Here is a 16,125-nt window from a genome sequence, read left to right on the forward strand (position 1 = left end):
AAAAAAACAAAAACACACTTCATCTTTAAGTACAGTGAATTTCCAGCCCAGAGCTTTTAATCTAAAGTGCTGTTTTCTGCTGTAGAGTGAGCGACTAATGGACAGCTACTTAGCAGAGACAGCAAGCTAGCCCTATGACATGGCCAAAACGCAAATACTGTATGATGCTGAGTGTATTAAACTGTGTGGACCTTAAACTAATGTCTAAGGAGAATCTGGACCCCGTGGCTGGACCAGCTGGGAACCACTGTCTATAGCACATGCAACAAACTTTCAAAAATGTCAACACTGAATTTGAAATTTAGGTAACTCTTGGCCCAAAGATCAGTTTGGATTATTCATTTGGGATTGTCACCATGTGTCACTGCAGATGTACAGCTAGTATATGGCTTATTACATGCTGTGTTTTAGCTGTAATATTGTTGGGAAAGTCCCTGTAATATTCTTCACTGGCTATAACTTTGCATATCATAGATTAAAGAACTGTTCAGCAGTGGTGACAATTTACATTTTACCAACCGCTGTCTGGTGTTCTAACATGTTAATATACAATTGTTGCTTACAACATTGACTATTTGACATACTGGCACCTCAAAGCTGTAGGTCATTTGCTCACATCCTGCTCCTGACACCTTTTTTTTTTCAACATGCACTGCCAATTATTTTGACAAAGATACTGACTGACGCTCACTATCCTACAGTGTAAGAATGGAAATCCACCTGTAATTGGAATATTGATTGCCTGTCTTGCGGAGTTGGTGGACAAATACATCAGTGTGATCAGTAAACACTCTCCACGGCACCTGCTCCCAGGGAAGCCAATATGCCAGGCTAATGCAAATGAATGGTGAGCAGCTCCTGCAACAGAATGCAGAGTAGAATGAAACAGGGACTTATCTGCACATGTAAATCATCAGCAGGTTATTGCGATGCAGTAAACCTCAATATATTCAATTAGTCCTACAGCTTTGTATAATCTATATTTACACTGTGCTACCATGAGTTTCTATTGAGCTGCTGTAAATATGACAGCACATCCACAGTAAATAACTACCAAACTGTATCAGAGGGTGGAAGTAAAATGTGGCCTTCTGTTTTATTCTGAAAATCTCCACAGTGGGAGTTTTGCAGAACCCCACTGTGTGGATATCTGCACTCTTCTTCTGACTTCCCATAAGGTCATAAATCTTAGATGATTTCATAAACCATTTGTTAGAACAATGCATTTTGCATTGTCCAGCAGGTTTGCAGAGGAACATTGCCTCTCTTGTGTCCTCGTGTCATCTCACAACAGTGCGCATGGCCCTACATCAGCATATACTATTTATATTTCCTACATTGTGCACATACAGCCATACAGCCACTCTATGCAATTTTGCTGTAGCCTAGAGGCCTCTGGTATGGAATATTTTACCCTGCGTGAGTGACAGCAGCTACGTCCCTCGCTACACAGTGCCAGCTCCAATGATGAGAGGAGAAGATCAAGCACTCTTTCTGATAAAAGGCACCACAGAGATCCTGCAGGACTGAGTCTTCTGAGTCTAAATGCTGCAAAAAAAACCCTAGAAAACAAAATGCACTCCTGCAGACATGAAACCTTGCATCCTTGTTAAGACACACATATTGTGTGTCTGCACTCTGGATGTTGGAGTCTCTAGTCTTGGCTCACAGTTTAAACCCCTCCACTCCCTATCCCTCTAAGATTCAGGCTCTGGCAGTTTAATAGGCTTGGACCTGACACCCCCAGCTACTGAAAGGCAGTTTATGACCTCCATGTAATCAGCAGTAAATGCTGCCACCATCTGTCTCTTTTTACTCAATTATCTGACCCAGTGACTTTTACTGACAAACACTGTCCAGGTAAACACAGTAACGCAAATCCCCTAGCTAAGATTATGACACATCCATACATCATCCTACACTCTTTATGATTTCTTTCTGGTCAGTTCTCATTCCAGCGGTGCTTTGAATGTAACCGCTGTCCTTCAGTTATGAGCAGGAAATTCTAGCATGAATCACCATGAGTCCTGTACGATTACAGCTGTGTGGGCGTTATTACTTGAATCCTTATTACTGATTCATTGTGAACGGGTCACATACAGTACATTCTACACACTCTGTGTGACTGACACTGTGAAGCACAGCTTTATTTACTTAATGAAAACAGCCTCTTAACTGGATTTATAATGATTCATCACAGTATGTTAAAATCAATTCATTAAGAACTGTTGATAAAAGGGAAATGGCTCATACGGCACCTCTGCTGGGCTCATTATCTTTCGCTCCACTCTTGCACCCCCTAGTGGACAAAATACAGATGGCAAACAGCCTCCACATAATGGTCCCCACAAAGCTTTATCAAACAGACTGTAGTTTAAACAAATCTGATCTACATACATTTTTAATGTCAGCCATCACTGCTGTGATAGGATTTTATGTTAATTTGTTCATTAAAGAGTAAACAGAGTAAAAAAGCCTACATGTAGCATTAGATGAATATTGCAGTATATTGATTATTGCTGGTTTATGTGTCTACAGGTAGATTTTTAAGACCTTTTTCAAAATAATATTTAATCAGTTGAGACAAATAATCGTTTTCTTGTTCAAGCATTGCAGGAAATATAGGCTAAAGGTAAGTAGTATGTATATGTATATACAGTATATGTGTGTGGTTCTGTGCAGAGGTAGGTTTTATGTAGGAAAATGGTTATAAGAGTGAGTAAGGCTAATCTACACTTTGCCAACAGGTTACTGCAAGCATAGGTAAAAAGACAGAATGAGGTTTGTGGTTGGTTTTAAGATTTGTAACATCACAAATATAGACTTTACACAGAAGAGCATGACCCATTTTGACAAAATGAATTGAAAAAGATGGATAAATGAAATTAGATCAAATGTTTGTGGCAATGAAGACGTTACTAATTTAAATTTAAGACTACTTAATGACTTTAAAAGCCTAATATTTATAACATTGAATTTTTTAATTGGCATTTTAAGACTATGCAAGGACCCCCATTGGTGGAAAAAATATTTAAGTCCTGTACTTAAGGAAAAGTAGCAATACCACAACGTGAAAATACTCTAATGTACAAGTAAAGATCTGCTTATACTACTTGAGTGAAAGTATCACCAGCAAAGTGTACTTAAAGTATCAAAAGTAAAAGTATTCATTAAGCAATATAGTCCTTTTTAGAGTGTTAAATTGTGTAGCCTCCAAGGTCCCGAGGTAGATTTAAAAAAAAATCTTGGAATAATTTGTGTGCACAGGTTATATAATCTTATGCAACAAAATAAAAAATAAAATACTAATTCTGGGGACTTAACGGGCTTTGTTGCAACTTCATAATTCTTAATAGTACATGATGACCTCTCATAAAATCCCAGCATACGTAGCTTAGCCAAACTCCAACCTGAGCTGTTCTAATCAGCCACATAACTCAAAACACCTGTGTGGGCGGGGCCTTTAGTCTATAATAATGGATCATTTTTTATAAGTTGATTATATACTTTGTATGCACAATCAAATCAAACAGTAACCATGGCTGTTATACAAATATAGCTGAGGAAAAATTGTATTTGTCTCTGAAATGTAATGAATTAGAAGAATAAATGTGACATGGAAATACATGACTCAGTTGCCTTACACCACTGTATGTAAGGCTTCACCTTTATTCATGCATGACAACAACCTGTCACACAAGATTCTGCCTAAGCATGGGTCAATTAATGTGAGTGAAAGAGGTAAACCTGTAATGACCTGAGAGAAGTGACTGATGCTATCCTTATAGGCCTTCGTGTCTCACAGCCCTCCTCTCTCATTATGAGAGCACGAGGCCATCTGTCGGCAAAAAGTGAGTCATGGTTTCTGTGCTCTGTGTGGGAGACTGACTGAGAGACAACAGCAAGTGTCAGAGGAAAGGATTTCATTCTCACTGTTAAATTGATATGTCAGTGACAATTACACACCTGTAAGTCACTTGTGACAGCCACTCAGATTTGACTGCTGGCTGTTTGAGGCTGTCACCGACTCCCACTCATCCTCTGATACTCCCTAATCTATCGCATTTACTTACATGCCTCTCCTCGGAGCTCGCTTTCTATTCTTCTCTCTTCTGTTCCTGCTTTTGTCTCAGAGCTTTTTAATGCTTATGAGACATGATGTCAGAGAGTAAGAAAGAAACAGTGACACTCGCAGCTGCTTACTCACTCTAACAGGATATCATGATGCACACACACGCTTCACGCCGCTTCAGTGAACAGTCATACTGCACACAGAGTCATTACGCCCAAGCACCTGGGCCTTTTGTTTGTTATTTCTCCACAAGAGGGACGGAGAGAATAAGAAAACCAAGAAAAAATATATCAGAGCATCAAACCAAAGTTGTATTTTAAAGAAAAAAAACCAACTAAATTATCTGTATCTATATTCACACTGGGAAGAGCCTGGACATTGGTGGGTCTTAAATTGGAAATAAGCAGGACCTACCTTTTAGTTGTTATTTTATTAAACCTGAAACTAATATGGATATATCAGAGGTTACTATTTTTTAGCATTTATTGAAATATATTTACAGAACAAACTCATAATTGAGCTTCAGATCATTTTAATCACGAGTACGAGACTAAACACATCTACCCAAATGAGAATATTGACACATTTTACTCAGAATATAATCATACCCAAAAAAGTACAATATACGTACCGGATACTTGTTTAATCCCAGTATTTGATTACTAAGTGCAATTGGCGGCAGATCAGCTCTGGCAGCAGTTTTTAGCTGCATAGTATCTGCTTTACTTATCATCTCGTGCTGCTAATGTCGTAATCATGGTTAGACTTTGAATGTAAATGTCTTGGCCACAGAGCATCAACTCACAGGAGGTTGCCATGCCAACTGGTATCAATCTAGCGAAGGACCTTTTATTGTAGAATAGGTCACAGGGTTAATGTTTGTGATGAATTCCAAACAGACCGCATGCCACCTGTCAATAAAGCTCAAGTGTCAACAAGACACCTGCAGCCTCGCCGGCCTTGTTGCTGCTCATCACTTCATCATTTCCTTTCTCCCATGTTCACCCCTCTATCTGTGTAATCATGCAGGTGTGGGCCACTCCATCAAAGCGGTTGCATTTGGCTGCTTTCTCCCCTTAAAGGCGTCTGAGTGGAAAAATAATGATGAGATCTGGGAGGTTTTCATGACAATACCAAAGCCCAGTGATTTTTCCAATATGAGCTGAAGACAAACAGATAGCTTCAGCTGGCAGAGCACCTCAGGACGGGCGAGTGTCTAAAGCTGAATCTGAGGTGAGAGGCTGTTTTCAGTTCTCTCCACTAGGAGTCTAAACTGAGCCACAAAGAAGCACACAACAGCCCCATCAGAGCTACTGTGGGTCACTACAGTGGTATCACTGAAAAGCTGCTCATGTTCACAACACCACACTGATGCTGTTTTCAACAAAATAGCAAGAGCAATAAGAAGAGTATATTATAGGAAGTCAACTGCAAGGGGAATACTGCCTAAAAGCAACTGCAACAAACCACTGGGAATGTTCCTAATGGAAATCCCTGTATGTCTTGAGCAATCTGATTAAAGCTAGACTGCAGGACGTTTACATATAAATGAATGTCTGTTACATTCAAGCTCTTGTGATTCACACAATGCTGATTAAGATTATCAACGTGAGGGAAACCTCTCTGTATTTCACAGTTACTGGAGTTTTGGCATCAACTAGCCAGATTGAAAGGGGGGACAGATTACTTACTTACTCACTCCTCTTCATCCTCTAAAGGACATGAAGCTTCAATGAGCTCTTTCCATTGCATTCGATCCTTGGCAGCATGATAGGTTCATCTTTTCCAACTCTCGTGTCAGAGCTCTGCGCCAGGTGGCCCAGGTGGCTACCTGTTTTCTTGTACAGTTGAAGGGTGGAGATTACGTTTGGCCAGAAGATCTGAGGCATCCATTGTGAAAGGCTTCCACTGTCATCATGTCTGTTTTGACCACTCGCCAACTCCCTGAACCGAACAGCAGAACAGATTTGACATTGCCTTTATGCAAGAGCATCTTCCTTTTAAGGCTGTATTGCTTTGGTCTCCAGATGGATTGGAGTTGGGAGAAGGCAACCTGAGCCTTTCCCAGCCTTGCTTTGATGTCTTTTTGGGTCCTGCTGTCCTTACTGATGAGGCTGTGCAGGTAGGTGAAGTCTCAAGACTCAAGTGGTTCCCCATGCACAAGAATGGGCACTGTGGGGGTGGTGTTTGTAAGGGGGGAGAGATTCATTCATTTTTGTTAGCTTTTACTGTAACACAACCCTCCGGCCAGACATCGTGCTGTGGTCAACCAAAGACCATAAGATAATTCTGGTCGAGCTAACAGTGCCATGGGAGGAAGGCTGAGAAGTGGCCCACCAGAGGAAGGCCTTGAACTACCAGTCCTTAGTCCAGGATTGTGAGGACAAGGGTTGGCAGGGGTGGCTCTTCCCGGTGGAGATCGGATGCAGAGGTTTCCCAGCCAAGTCAGCATGGCGATTATTGTCAGCTCTGGGCCTTGACGAAAGGAGCAAAAAACAAGCTGCTCGCAAGATGGGGGAGGAGGCTGAACGAGTCCCCTGTTGGATTTGGAGTAAGAAAGAGGAGGAAAGCTGGAGGCCAGGAGCAGATAGGCAGTGATTTGACCAGTCACTGCCAGCCCTCCAAGTAGAGTGTGTTGTGGTTGAGGGCTGAAACACACAGTGACAGTTGGGTACCACCTGATGATATCTGCTCCCAGCCAAAAGCTACAGTTACCTTAGATACAAAACAACGCACCTACAAGTGTATGCCACAAGTGACAAAGCAGCAGCTAAGAGTCCAAGAGGAATTTCTAATGTGGATCCTCCAGATAGAAATTAAACTCTGCATTCAGAGGAAGGATTAAATTTAAAAAAAATTAAAATAAAGCCTTGAGGAGGGTGCCTCTGGGGGTGGGGGAGATGCAGCGGGTTCACCTGCGGGCATATGCCATAAGCACGCGTCAACAGTGTTTATGCAAATACTCAATCTGCCAGAGGGGGAGACAAAAGTTAAGCACTCCAGCCAGGGGCAAAAATCCCATTTCATAGTTGGGGGGGACAATAAACAGTAAAATTTTAGAGAATAATTCCAGGGTGGGACAAGGAAAAAAAGTTGTAGCCTGTCTTTTATATAGCATCTTTTACCGCAATTTGACACATTAATCTTCTTTCTATCTCTCCAACAGGCAGAGTGAATGTCTGTACTTATGAGAAATGGCTTAACAACTAAACATTTCCTGAAATTAAACTGGTAAACTGATTTATAAACAGTGTGCTGTGAGATCTGCCGCTGTGCACCTCACAACCGTGCGTAATAGTCACACGTAATGACCGCTCCTCGTCAGTTAGACTGCAGGTCTTTCATGTTTGTCTCACTGACAGGTGAAGAGCCTACAGACAGGTACCCATTACCTACGAGCCGCTCCGCCACTGACTGCTCTTGTCCTGTCCTCTCCCTCTTATTTCTCTCCTGTCCTCTCTGACTATCACTAAACTCTGAGCTTAATCATTAGCTTTTAGCTTAGCAGCACTCGTAATTGAGTAGGCTTTTGAACAATGCAGGAGAAATGTTGCAGACAGTTTATATTATCAACCTGGGCCTGGGGCTTGTTGTAACAGTAAATGGGATGTGTTGTAACTTGTATAAGCTTAACTGTGTCTGTGTGAGTGTACATCTTACCCTGCGATGCGCGATGTGGGCAGTAGGTCCAGCCACATGCTGCTACTGCTGCCAAGCAGCCCCGCCTGTTAGAAAGAGTGTGGGATATACCACTACTAGGAATGGGAAGGGGACTAAATCTTTTAAGATTTAAATAGCACATTATTGCGCGATTATAATGAGCACCGCTTACATTGTGCTTTCAATAAATACTACTGCACTGTTAAAAAATTATTAATTGTGTCTCAAATTATTCTAGGGGGGGGGGCAGCTTTACTGGAGGGGGGGTCATGTCCCCCCTGCCCCCCCTGGGATTTCCGCCCCTGACCCCAGCTTTAAAGGCAGTTTTAAGGTGTGAAATTCCTGTTCATTTGTGTTCCATCATTAATGTTTAAACAAAGTAGGTATCTCTACTTTGTATGCAGCACAAGCATAAAACACATACTTATAATAACCTACCCAAGCTAATGTATTTTATTTGTAGCAAAGCTAGTGGATTGGCTCTGGGGATGCAATCCTCCAATTTTTACCCTAGTGCCATTACGAGGTTGACTGTCGATTTTTTGGGAAATGTCTCAACCAGTATTGTAGTCAAGATGGCCTAAACTGAGACGAGATCATGACCAATACCAGTCCAGTCCCACACTGCAGGACTTATGATAAAATGTGGGAGATGCAAACCATAAGCCCTCCTAAAACTGATCCACATTCCCATAAAACACCCACAGAAGACAAGTGAAGATTCCTCTCCACTCACTTCTTTTAATGCCACGTGTGTATATATACATGTATCATGAAGAATACCTTGATAAAATAATCCAAAGATTGAAGAGGTGAATTTCACATGTGGGGAGCTAAAATCAACTTAAGCATCTTTAATCAACACTGCTTTTTTGCACAGGCAATTTAGTGATATCGCCACAGTGGTGGTCTTGATCAGTCTTAAAATAAAATCCTGAGTCCTCTTTGTCTGAGACTAAGACAAGACTGAATTAAAATGTAATAGAGTCCAAGACAAGACCTAGACCTTCAAAAAGTGATCTTGAGACCAAGTCCAATCTAGAGTACCACAACACTGGTCTCAACAGCTATTGGAAGGTTTGCCAGGAAATGTAGTACACACATTCATGCCCCCCTCAGGATCATTTGTAATAACTAGTCTAATTTTTCTTCGAGCACCATCATCAGGACTAAACTCCTTAGCTTATGAACAAATAGCTTCAAAGCTAATCACATTCCCACTGGCCTCAGCTGCAGTTTGTTTAGTACTAATTAGCAAATGTCATGCTAACACGCTAAACTTCCATGGTGAACATATGCCTGCTGAAGACCAGCATGTTAGCATTGTTCATGTGAGCATGTTAGCATGCTGATTTATTTGAGCATTTAGCTGAAAATATTGCTGTGTCTTGTTAAAATGTGGATTTGCATTTGCAACCTCTTTTGTCTTTGTTGTGAGCGCTTCCCTAAAAACAGCTCAGGGACTACTGCATGCTCCTAATCTGATAAACTGAAGCTCTTTGCAGAGCCCATTTCATCTTCACTTTTATTACATGCTGGTAAAATGGTAATTTGTTGGATATTACTGTTGATCGGAGTAGCAGAGTCTAGTCAAGCAAAACTATCAGGCAAAACAGCCCTCTGATAACAACTCGTGCTTTTTAATGTGACGCAGAGAAAGCCTTAATTTGATCTGTTCCTCCTGCATGACTTCAAATCATATGAGACATCTCACAGGTTTAAAGGAATGCCAATGATGAAATTAAAGGTCAAGCGTTGTCTGTTTTCACATTCAGTGACCCGCAGAAATGACCATGACTGTGTGATGCTGCTGCCTCGGCGGTCAGCGTCACGGTCAATCAAGCACTGATACAGGCTTCAGAGACACACACCTCAGTCTATGATAACTCAATAGGTAGAGGAGGGGGGGTTATTATGGAAGAGCAGAGTGGGCCAGTGACCAGCAGGGACTGGCCACACACAGTAAATGTTTATGTGTCATTATTCATCCTCCAAGAGAAGCTCTGCACTTCTACTCTCAAATTCCTTTTTATTATGACCCATTCAAAACTGGGATAAGAGGCTTTTAAATTTAATTGGTTGGAAAATTTGGTCGTTTTGTTTTTGGTGGCGAACTGGTGCTACTGTACATACTTAATCCTGGGAATTTCCAGCCGTTTTACATGCGAATGGTTTAGAGAGAGTCAGGGAAATTGGCTCATCGCTCAATAGAGCTGTGAGATTTCTGCTGATGACATTTCCATTAACAACAGGACATAATATGTTTATAGATCCCCGTTTGCTTGGCCCTTTAATTTCTCCCTCTGCAACACAGTTTCTAACAGCTGCGTGGGCGTGATGAGGAGGGAGGACTTTATAGATTGTCCATACAGTGGATCTATAGGCAGTAAATTGTGCTGACAAAGCATGGTAAGGTGGCTGGGGAAGAAAACTACATCACATGGTGACTTATAGAACATGCAGAGCTCAATTAAGACGACACAATGAGATTGGTATATATATTACAACACTGGCAATTTTACTATATGTACACCTCAGGAAGTAAATGATCTTTTACCGTACTGTTGTACTCTTGAACCCGACATTTTCACACAATGATGATGGTGTGATGAGGTCATTGTGAAAAACTAGATTTTCTAAATCTGAGGAGGAACAAGAAGAAAATCACTAATGAAAGTAGCAGTTGCCAGACTTCCTGTTTCTGCGTTGTAGCCCCGGTTTCAGCTGTTCTGGTGTTAACAGGCAGCTCCTGCCACATGATGTCCATTAATTGTCAGTAAATTAGATTCAATTCTGTGTGACCAGGTCTGTTTATTGGGCGCAATTGGGTTTGTGAGGCCCCGATGATGTGTTCCTTTCATGGCAAGGACATTGTTGTATTTTTTGATGCGAAAGAAGACGTTTGTCTGTCTTGTGACAAGTCAAGATTATAAATGGGACTTAAATCAAATCAAAAGAGGCCAAAGCAATGGGACATTTTATCAGTGAAGCAGGAACAAGGGCATAGATTTGATTTTTTTTAATGTGGAGGGGACATAAAGTCTCAAGGTTCCTCAACCAGACAAACCAAATTGAAAAATATAACTGCCTTTTTTTAAATTAAACACAGACTATACTTATATTTACCCTGCAAATAACAGTAATGATGCTGATCTTCGTTCCCTCCAGAAGCAAGCTATAACAAAGATTTTGAAATGAACTGAGTAAGAAGTGGCCTAAATCTCTGCATTACGAATGTAACCAAAAAATTATATTTGGTTTCACTGAAAACTGAGATTCAAATGAGCCTGTATTTACACCTCTAAGCAAACATAAAATAAAATAAGCATTCATTGATAAAGTACACTGCACAAATATTCCATGTCACTGAGAAATATGTCCTAGTACAGACACTAAAGACGCTCTAATGTCCATTTTATGGGACCTTTAAGTCTCTAAAAAAAATCAATTCTTGTCAAAGGAATTTTTAGAATAATATAATAACAATGTCTCCTCACTGTAGGGTTTTTCTTTGACAGTTTTAAGAAAGAATTTAGTGCATAAATGACATTGTGAAAGCGGCTGCGTGGGGGTGGTGGCTCACTTCTAAAACCTATTTTGAGAGGTTTGTATTTTTAGGCCTGATCCCTTAGGTTGGGTGGATGCAAGTGGTGTTCTTAAGTCCCTCTGAACTGTTACAGTAGAAAGGCTGCAGGACACCTGTACAGCCACATCTGCCCCGCGATGATTACACAATAATAATTGCATTGGTCACCGGAAGCCAAGAGCTACTGCTCCATGAACTGTTTATTTACGGAGTCATCAACCTCTGGACAATTTCATCATGGGAAATAAACAACCAGGGTCACGTCCTTCACTGGTGAAATACGTCAACTTGTCTGTGAGGCACCGCGTTAATAAAACATTCTGGCACGGAGACATAAAACTCAAATATAAGGCGTGCACACACACACACACACACACACACACACACACACACACACACACACACACACACACACACACACACACACACACACACACACACACACACAAGGTTTAGGCAAGATTTAGCCCCAGTATACCATCTGTAAAAGAAGAGAGAGAAGCTTGTGCTGACATTTCAGTGTACCTAATTAACAGAATCCATCTGGGATGGCAGCTTTGACATAATTTGGATTTTCATTTAAGTGAGAATGAGCCGGAAATCTCAGTGCGCTTACTGTATATAATGAACTTGACATCAACGAAAAGGTACTATGCAAATAAAAACAATCTGAAAGACGATTCTTATGTAAAGAAAAGCAGACAATTAGTCGTCTTTACTAGACATCCTAAATGCAGAATACACTTTTATACCATGTAATTAAAATCCACCTGATCCACTTTACACCTGTTATTGGATGAGCACCAATGTACTATACTGTCCATGTTGTATCAGCACTGTGATACTGGTGAGACAGATTCTCTTTCCCACCCTACAGCAGCTCCCTCTCCTTCTCCTCCTGCCCCAGTGTTGTAGATTTTGATGCATGAATCCAGAGATGGATTAAAATAAAATCTGAGCATAATTGCTTGTCTGCGAAATGAATCAGAGCGTTTATTCAAAAGAAAGACAGGCATGATCGGCATGCCGATTTATAGCACATCCTCTCGTTTTGTGCTAATAATTGAGCTGAATCTAAGCCCTGCTCTCCCCTCTGCACAAACACACCTTTTTAAAAATGGCATTTTAACTGTTTTCATCTGGTTGTGACGCCCGTAAAGCATGTCCACTGAGGACGCTGTGTGGGGGCCGGGAACTCTCATGGGAAATCTAGTAGTTTGTTTGGCGGGAAACAGGAGGCATAAACAAATGGAAGGCGGTGGAGAATTTACAGCTTCCTGATGCATACATCTCCGTGGTGGGACAATCCCACCTGCTCGGCAATGGCTCATTCTGACAGGCTGCAAAGAGGCAGTCAGAGAGACTAACCTGCTGCTCCTGTGAGTCTTAGGATGTACTGCTGCTTTTCTGTCACACAATACTGAGGTAAAATGTACTAAAACTGCAGAATTACCTTTCGTGTAGTAAATTAAACTGAGGCAAAGCATGTGGCAGGCTGGAGCGAGCTGGCAGTGGATTTGTGTCTGCTTTAAAGGTTGAAATAATTAGCCACAACTGCCCTGTAGTTGGCATAACGTCTTTTTTTAGGGACATTCTGCATGATAAAAAGCCAAGCCAATCCCTTAGTTCAGTTCAGGCTGCATAGCAGTAATTCAGTTTTAATGCAGCTCAGGAACCTTGACATGTCAATACCTCCTTCGCTCCCGTCGCTCCTGTCACTCTCCAGTAACATAACAATAAACAAACATGCCTTTGTCTTCAAGAATAAGACATATATATGTATTTTATAAAGTTCTGACAGCAATAAAAAACTCAGGTACCTGAATATTTTGAAGATGAAACTATGAGGAACCACTGTGTGTGGAGAAATTCAGGGACAAAAATACACTGTGGAAGAGTTCTGTGCCATACTGTGTGTTAGGAGACTGGCATCTTCAGCTGCAGCAGGGACAATTCACAGTTGGCATCATGACAAAATTAATTTGGATCAAGAATTGTAGTTCATTTGTTACTTTATTCATTACACTGCAAATTGAATAAAACTTCAATATTTAATTGAAATGTTTCTGAAAGCAAACTCATGGCAGCAACAGAATACATATTTCTTAATCTTGTGACCTAACAGGTCTGCATGCACATTTTGGTCCTATCTGGACATTAGTTACATATAAAACTAAATATCGAAGATCAAACAATGTGACTACATACTGTATAATATGCATTATGTTGCACATTACATTAGTATGCAACCACTGATGCGCTTATTTTTTTATTGCCAGTTCCCTCGACTATAAAGCTAGGCTATTGTATTACATCTAAGATAGTGAGGCAGTGTTTTACTGTGAGCTAATAAAAAGCAAAATTCATCTGCAAACGCTTGATAGTTTCCCCTCCAGGAGAAATGCATTGGGCATATTGTAAAATCCATGATAATTATCTTGCAATATTGGTTTTATTACTGGAGGATGTATCTCAAACACATGCTGCTTTCTGGTATAATTTCATTGCTTCACTGCCGAATCATGAGAGGAGGATTGTATGCATGAAGCAAATAGACAAAACCAACAAAGGACCTGTCCAGACTTACTCTGTATGGTATTGTTTACTGTACGGAGGGGCGTTAACTTGCATTAAATATAAATGTTAATGTAAACATTAACTTCCTTGACTTTGTGATTTGAGATGATGTATTATGTTTCTAACAATGCAGGGCATAGTTTCCTTTCCTGCACATACACATACTGTATATGCGTCCCCCCAACTGCTGAATTACTTTAAATCAGGAAGCACAAAAATAATTCGGTTGTTGTAGGTTAATCTTGTATACAGTCAAAGAAACAAAGCATGTTTACACCTGTTTTTCCTTAAAATTTTAATCAATATGAACACACACACACACACACACACACACACACTGTATATGCTGTATCTAATTATTTTAACATTAAATTACTGTACAACTAGTTACTGTGTACGATGCTGGGGGAAATATTCAAACCCAATGCCAACATTTTGGCTGCAAAAGATAAAAATATAATATACATCTTTCATAAATATTATTAAAAACATGACTAAAAGTCTACAGCAGCTCCACGAGGCTGCTCAATGCTAATGTCAGCAAGCTAACGTTCCCCCAGTGACAATGCTAACATGCTAATGTTTCACAAGTAGCATGTTCACCATGTTCTCCATCTTTTGTGAGTTAGCATGCTAATAAGTGCTTGAATGAAATGACATTGGAAATGTACTCAAGTGCTGCACAAACTTGAATTTTAACCTGATGGTGGCGCTAACAGAAAAGTTATTACATCATCAAAGTTATCAGAATTCACCCTGATGGAGACATGAACGTCTGTCCCAAGTGTCATGGCAATCCAACCAATGCATTTTGAGGCATTTAACTCAAAACCAGAAGTGTCAACCTCATGGTGGTGTAAAACTCACCAAAGTCAGTAGGCTTCATCATCTGGGACATCATCATGCCACTGACTGATTGCCATCCATACAGCCACACAGCTACAGCTACAACATCTTCTTCGGGTTTTAACACAACAGGGGTTTCTTCCATCCATCCATCCATCCATCCATCCATCCATCCATCTTCAGCCACTTATCCGGGGCTGGAGGCAGCAGGCTGAGCAGATTTCCCAGAAGTCCACTCTGTGGGGGAAACTCACTTCAGCTGATTGTATCCACGATCTTATTCTTTAGGTCAAGCTTATGACCATAGGAGAGGGTCAGTACATAGATGGACTGGTAAATCATGGGCTTTGCCTTCTGGCTCAGCTCCCTCCTGCCACAGCAGTCCGGCACAACACCTGCATCACAGCTGGCGCCACCCAAACTACCTATACATCAACAGGAGTTATAGAAGCCAGTGTTGTAATACTTGAGATTGGTCTTGGTCTAAAGACTGGTCTGGAAACCAATTTTTTTGAGGTCTCAATCTCTTCTTGGCATCAATAGCATATTTACTGGGTCTTGTCTCAACACCTCAAAGTCTTGGTCTCATCTTGGTCATGATACACTCCGCTCTTCGTCATGACTTGGTCTCAGTTAAGGTAGTCTTGACTACAAAGCTGGAAGATTTTTTTGATATAAGAATGTAGAATGTGGGCCGCCCACTGGCTTAGTAAGTAGAGCAGGAGTCGCATATACGAAGGCAATGTCCTTGCCGCAGCGGACTAGTGGAACCTGCGGCCCTGTGCTGCATGGATTCCCCTCTTTCCCCTTTTCACGCTTAAACTGTACTATCAAATAATGGCAAAAACGAGAGAAAAATCTTAAAATAAAACATGTAGGATGCAGTATCTCGTGGAACCCCCCCTTAGATAGCTTCCACAAGCCACAAACTGATCCACTGAAGCTGTGCCCTACCTTTTAACACAAGATTTCTTAGCAGGAAACACCTTGTGCACAATTTTCAGTGTCTCTCCGCTGATTTATCCTTTGTCTGGTGATGTTAGTGCATCACAGTGGGGTATCGTTAAAGCCAAACATTCATCTTTCAAGTCACTTCCTGCTCACCAGCCAATATATGTGGGTTTACCATGTCTCTTGCCTGATTAACCTCTTGTCAGCAGAGAATGGACTCAACAGGAGGGAAGCTGCAGCACAACCTGCACTTTCTGAAACCCTCAGTGGAGAGCAATCTACAGTAAGACTCCTGATTCCTGATCCCCTGCTTCCATCCTCCTGAAACCACCCTACTGTAATGTGCGTAAAGATCTTTGTTCAGAATCACACAGCTTACTGTCAGACCTTACGTGACCCTGAACTAAAGATTGAGGAGGTCTGTGTATAATCC

This window comes from Epinephelus moara, chromosome 14 (genome assembly GCF_006386435.1).
Source record: "Epinephelus moara isolate mb chromosome 14, YSFRI_EMoa_1.0, whole genome shotgun sequence".
NCBI classification, from domain to species: Eukaryota; Metazoa; Chordata; class Actinopteri; order Perciformes; family Serranidae; genus Epinephelus; species Epinephelus moara.